Here is a 7,074-nt window from a genome sequence, read left to right on the forward strand (position 1 = left end):
TTACACATGCGAATCACAACTTAGAGATCACCATGGATCTACAAATGCACAAAACATTAAATAACAGGGAGAACATTATTAAAATTCCTCATATTTCTCTTAAGATTTCAGATATTCACATTTTTTGTAAAAGGCTAGTCTGTAAATGTAAAAATTTTTGTGTAATTTTACTTTTTTTACACTAAAACAATGAGACAAATTTACCATTTTCATTATTTATAGGGTATTATTATAGTATTTGACTAGTCTGATCCACTTTAGACTGAAATGACCTAAAATTATTTTAACATCCTTGATTGTTAATATCTTCAGTGTAATTTTTACATTTCACAAATTCATCCCAGGGGCCGGATTGAACCCTTTGGCGGGCCGGATTTGGCCCCCGGGCCGCATGTTTGACACCTGTGAGCTATTGTATGTATTGTCATGCAAATAGAGCTTGTTGAACTTAAATTAAACATTGTTACAGCACAAACAGTACAGAGTTTTTATAACAAAGCTTTTCAATTGCATATATGATGTTTTTTATTCATTTCATTTGTTCAGGTATCACTCCTCCACTTTATGTTGAATATTTATGCACAGAGTAGAACAACTGCAGTGAAAGTTAAGCACTGTAAAATCTACATTTGGAAGAGTCGGAATTAGTTTTATTTTGTGCAGCAGAACATTCCTCACGGCTCTACACGGGATTTTAAGATGTATTAAATACTTAGATGACAGAATGTTTTTCTGCGCATGTCCATAACATTCACAGTGTACTGTATTTGGAGTGGTCAGATACACTAAATCCCATGTTAACATTAAGTACAGGCCCAGTTTGGGGTTGAGTTTTTCAACAGTGACAATCAGACCGTCCTATACAAGCCCCCCTTCGTTTTTCATAGCAGTATAGATCAACACTGCCTCCCAGTGGTGATATGTCTGCACAAGACAGCTGTGCAAAGACATTGTTATATTATCTAATATTTTATTAGATTAAAACAGCGTTCTCCAAAGATACACATGGAAAAGTACAATAGGTAAATAAACAGATACCAAAAAGGAACACGGTGATAAATGATTTCAAATGACTACTATTATACTACTGCTACTACTACTACTACTACTATACTACTACTACTACTATATAATAATAATAATAATAATAATAATATAATAAAATTTTAGACAACTGTGTTGGGTCTTTTATGTTGTTTGTATAATAAGAGGTACACTGAAATATCAGTGTACTGTTGAAATCAGATTTAACGTAAATTTGGGGTTTCATTCCCTGAAATGAGGTAATAGGGGGTTTTTTTTCCTTTCACAAAGTGAGATCAGTATTGCTCAGTCACTTAGTGTGGCAGCTTCCTCTGTTAAGCAAACCTGCCAGTGAGTGTTGGCAGATTTCTTGTGACAAACCCAGTGTTCCTGTGTGTCATGGTCTGTGACAGAGGTGATATGACAGCACATATCCACACCACAGATGCATCCATGATCTATACACTTATTAGAGTTTAAGTGAGGAAGACTGCATTGCGTAGCTGTTTTACATTAATATAATTTATGGTTCTGATGCTGACATGAATAATTTAAAACGTAACCTCAGCTATGATGTTCATGAATGTCATATTACTTTAAGCTCACAATGAAATCTGTCCACTTTCATTCCTTTTGTGGAATAACAAGATGACATAAAACACAATTATACAGCTAACAGCTTGTCAGGATCTCCATCTTACTGCCTATATGACAACTTTAAGTGAACACAGTGCAAATCTCTGAATGACAGTATAAAAGAAACAATTTACACTAAACTTACGACCAATGATTAATCATCTCCGCAGGTGAAATTCAGATGCCATATTATGTCAAGGATGATTTGTATGTTTCAGAATATTCATGTGTGGTAAGTGTTGCAGTATAAATGAGTTTAAATTTAACCATGTAAAGCCTGAACCATTAAATATTTGTTAGAAAATTCCAGTTCTTTGAAACTGGAGCCTTTATTGGTCCTTCTGAACAACCCCTTTTTTTTTTTTTTTTTCAAATACCAATTTCCATGTGTGAGTTTCAATTGTGTATAATATTTGATACATTGGGTCTCAAATATTATTATTTTGAACAAAGAAAAACATAATAAACAAACATGTCTAGCAAATTGATAATTCCTTTTCAAAATTGTCAAAGTTCTACCTCCTTCCTCATTAATGACAATCTTGTAGTGTCACTGGAAAGGCCTCTGGTGAATGAATTCCTCCCTCCTGGTGGATTATCTGTGTATTACGTGTTTCTAATTGGATGCATCAGGTTTTTCAAGAAAAAAAAATCACACTGATCATGTAGAGGACTTCAAAACTCATGTATCAAATATGATACGTTTGGCATTATAGGGTTAAATTCCACCCTATATACTTTATGTTCATTATTACCTCCACCAAGGAGGTTATGTTTTTGTTGGTGCTGGTCTGTCTGTCTGTCTGTCTGTCTGTCTGTCTGTCTGTCTGTCTGTCTGTCTGTCCGTGTGCAAGATAACTCAAAAAGTTATGGACAGATTTGGATGAAAATTTCAGGAAATGCTGATACTGACACAAGGAACTAATTTTGGTGGTGATTGGTGGTGGTGGTGGTGGTGGGGGGGGGCACTGATCTGCCTTGGTAGACGTCTGTGCTCTACGAGTGCTTTTCTAGAAAAGAGAGCGCAGACCTTCGCCAAGGCAGATCAGTGCCCCTACCCCCCACCCCCACCCAGTCACCAAAAATTTAATCATTTGTTCCTTGTGCCAGTATCAACATTTCCTGAAATTTTCATCCAAATCCGTCCATAACTTTTTGAGTTATCTTGCACACGGACAAACAGACAGACAGACAGAATAACACTGGGGGGGGCGCTGATCTGCCTTGGCGGAGGTCTGTGCTCTCCGAGTGCTATATGTTATTTATGTTATGTGGGTTTTGGCACATGTAAAACTCAGAGTGAACATACTCATTGTTGTTTAACTCTGATCAGCTGCTCTAAAAGTGAAAACTCTGGGTTTATTAACTCAGAGGTCAGGGTTTCATCAAGGGTTTGTTGCACCAACTTCCAGAAGCAGGATCATTGACCATCAGGGAAAATATCCAACATTAATTATGTTTTTGGTTGTTGCTGAAGAACAGGCCACATCACTATGGACAACTGGCCTTTATGGATCATCTAATGAAGGAATGAGAGTGTTGAGCTCATTCTGTCCAGATCAACAGGCTCAGAGGAAGCTTTCAGTCAAAACAGCCTCAAACAGTACAGCTCTTTATACAGTGTACATAAAGGAATTCCAGTTGCACTACGTTAATCATCCTCACTTGTTATTTCTTTGGATCTGTCTTCATGATATTTGAATCAGCAAATATGGGGTAGATTATCATGGCTGTACACGGGTCTAATTTTACACTGACTGTGCTACATCTGCCATGTTCCTCAATGACTGACTTGAAAGGTTTATTAACAAGATGAAAAGGAACCATGACAATCAAGAGAGATCACAGTCATGTACTTGGACAAGTAGACAGGCCTTGATAATAATGACTTTCAAAAGGAATAAAATTGAATGTGCACTATGTATGTATGTCAATAATTAACTGAGACTGGGAACGTCATTGTCCATAACAGCTGCACACTGTATTATGTGTGGATTAAAGCCGAACAGAATGCAGTTATTTCTGTGAAGGCTTTCAGACAGGCTGGGCTCCAATGGCTATTACATCATATCTCACAGGAGAACAGATACTGGCAGAACAATGCTGTGATTGATTTAATGCTCTCCACTTTATCTGCTTTAAAATCCACTCATGGCCCCAGTCTTTCATTTTAGGTAATCACAAAAGATCAACTTAATTTCAAAACCGCATGAGAAGCTACATTTTGAGATTAGTTTACATTTGAATACTGCAGATACTTCAGGTTCTGCACATACACAGTGCAATACCAATACTGTAAATGAGACCTTTACATACAATATAGCAGTGTTTGGTCACCAGTCTCTATTCGGTCTTTATTGTATTGATACACAGAAAAGCAGACATTTCATAACATGCAACGTAAACTGAACAGTTTGAAAAGTTGAACAGTCTCACTTGCGGTATACCGGTACCTTATAACAGTGTTCTTCAGCCGTGGGGTCGGGACCCCATGTGGGGTCGCCTGGAATTCAAATGAAATGAAATTTCTAGAAATTGCTAAAAAACAACAACAACAAAAAAAAAAACCATACTAATAAAATACATTTGGTGAGTTGAGAGAGACAATCACAATCCATAACAGACATGACAAACTGTGAAGCTGAAACTGCAGCACTGTGGTACTGTTTATCTTTCAAATGTTCATTGTAGCCGGTTTAAGATACTGCAGCTCTTTCATAATTCATAGTTTGAATTATTATTTGTTCAGTATTAATTGTCAGCCTTGTAAATCCAAGCTGGACTGACTGTACATATCCTGACCAAGGGAAATAAAATTCTCACTTTGTGCAGTAATCTACACCTGGCTTTTCTGCCTCCGTCCATAATAATATAGTACATTATATAGACTAAATGTCATCTAAAATTAACATTTATTTGCAACATAGTATAGCAAACTACTACATGATCAAAACCAAATTAATTTTAGCAAAACAAATGTCTCTGTTTTGAATGTCTGGGGTTCGCCAGAAATGTGTGATGTTAAAATGGGGTGACAAGCCAAAACAGGTTGGGAACCCCTGCCTTATAATCTTGTTTTCTCTTGTCCTGAGATAAAAATTAATCTTGATTCTGATTCAGATTCAGATATTTTATTCATGCACTGAGAAAGAAAAATATATTATACATGAGCAGTTTACAACAGATGTACAGGAAAGGGAACCCCAAAGAAGCAAGAGTGCTTATAGATAGGGGACCCAAGCAACCTTTAACCACCAAAGTTACAATATTGCGACAAGCAAACTAACTGAATGAAACCAACAGGTTTTTGATATCTTGATATCCAAACTGAATAAAAAAACCCTCAGGTGTCTAAAGAGTTAAGTCTATTTAATACCTCTTCTTCCTCATCTTCTTCTCAGGATATCTAGAAATGTGAAATGCTTGATACAAAACTTCAGGGATGATTCACACAAAAACATAGGACTATTTATATTTTATCACAATTAATGTTTTAGCTACAGAATGTCCGTTTGTTTTGGTGGTCTTTCAGAAACCACTTGAATATACTGAACTGTAAAGAATGAACAGTCAGCCTGTATTTTGCCCTTTTAATCCCCTCTGTCTGTATGAAAAATAAATGTATTACCTTCCTGTAACATGACCTTGAACCAGCGGAATGAGCATCACTGCTGCATAGCTGACAGTCAGTGTACATCCACTAATACTCTGAATGTAAACACTGAAGTCCACTCCCATTTGTGATAGGGATATTACCTTGCACAGTGGATTTACTGACACTATAACGGAGGCATGATGAATAGAGGCCATTCAGATGCCATTACCCAAGTCCTACCTGGTGCATAGACTCAGGTGTCTCCACACTCTGGGGAATGCTGCTACAGTGAACCACTACAAGCAGGTTACCCATTGTTATGTAAAGACACATTAATTTTGTGTGACAGATCCATCAAATTATTTTTTCATTACTGAGATTTGTGTCAGTCAGCTCTGCTGAGATAAGAATTATGTATTGCAACTGTCTTCTTCCTAAAGCCATCACTACTACCCTCCTGCTGTCATTACTGAGATTAATGTTAGGTACAAATGAAAAGATTTTAAGTTAATGCAAGTATACCTTTATGGGAAGAAAGTTTTAGAGTGTAGACCAAACAGTGTGCGCCTTCATTTCTGGCCCGGGCTCAGCTACACATAAGCTATTGGAAAGGTAAGGGCATAGCTCTTGCCAAGTCAAAATGTCATGAAGGTGCTCATGAAGAGATTCTGTCAAATCCTCTTGAAAAAAAACAAAACAAAACAGTTCAGATCTCTGCAGGGTAATATGAGTTGAAATACCATTGTTATGGCACAAGTATGATAACTATTATTACCTCCACCAAGGAGGTTATTTGCTGGTGTTGGTTTGTCTGTCTGTCCGTCCGTCCGTCCGTCTGTCTGTCTGTCTGTGTGCAAGATAACTCAAAAAGTTATGGACGGATTTGGATGAAAATTTGAGGAAGTGTTGATACTGGCATAAGGAACAAATGATTAAATTTTGGTGGTGATGGGGGAGGGGCACTGATCTGCCTTGGCGGAGGTCTGCACTCTCCGAGTGCTTTTTTAGTTATTATTATTATTATTATTATTATTATTATTATTATTATTACTGATGAACTCAGAGAGAATACAATACCTAATTTAAAGAAAATTATTTCTTATTAAAATCATTATCTTATTCAATCATACAACTGAATTCAGTTCTAAAAGTAAAAGGCCTGTGATGATATCCATATTTAATAACCCTACTGTTACAGCTTAGAAGTCAGAATGTCTGAGCCTTAGAATGTGTGAGTCTAAGTGCATTTGTGGACACCATAGCACAGAGACAGTCCTGGCATTTGAATGAGACAACAGACACATTGTCCACTGACCATCTGCAGACATACCCTCAATTAATGCTCCCACTAGATCCTGCTGAAAAACAGGCCAAATCACTATGGACAATCAGCCTTTATGGAGCATCCCATAAAGGAATGGGAATGTTGGCCTCATTGTACCAGGGCCAACAAGCTCACAAGAAGCTTTGATCCAGCAAAAGCCTCATACAGTAAGGGTCATTATATCACTTAAAATATAGAAGACAATCTCAAAGGAGGACAGACACTGGAAGGGTAAGGATGTGATTAATTAAATCCAATTAGAGGATTGAAATAAAGTTAAATGGACAAGTAAAATGATGACATTTTAATGTAAAACAAGAGTGAGAAAAGTTCTGAGGTTGTAGGATGGCCAGTTCTCTGAGACCTGGGAGGCCTATTATCTCAGACCTCTTGACTACATTCAGCCTGCTTCTCTATTGAGCTCTCCTCCGCTGTGCCTCTGAGGTCTCTGCTGTAAAAAATAGAAAATCTGGTTCCGGCTGATTCAGTGTCCCCA

This window comes from Sphaeramia orbicularis, chromosome 13 (genome assembly GCF_902148855.1).
Source record: "Sphaeramia orbicularis chromosome 13, fSphaOr1.1, whole genome shotgun sequence".
Lineage (NCBI taxonomy): Eukaryota > Metazoa > Chordata > Actinopteri > Kurtiformes > Apogonidae > Sphaeramia > Sphaeramia orbicularis.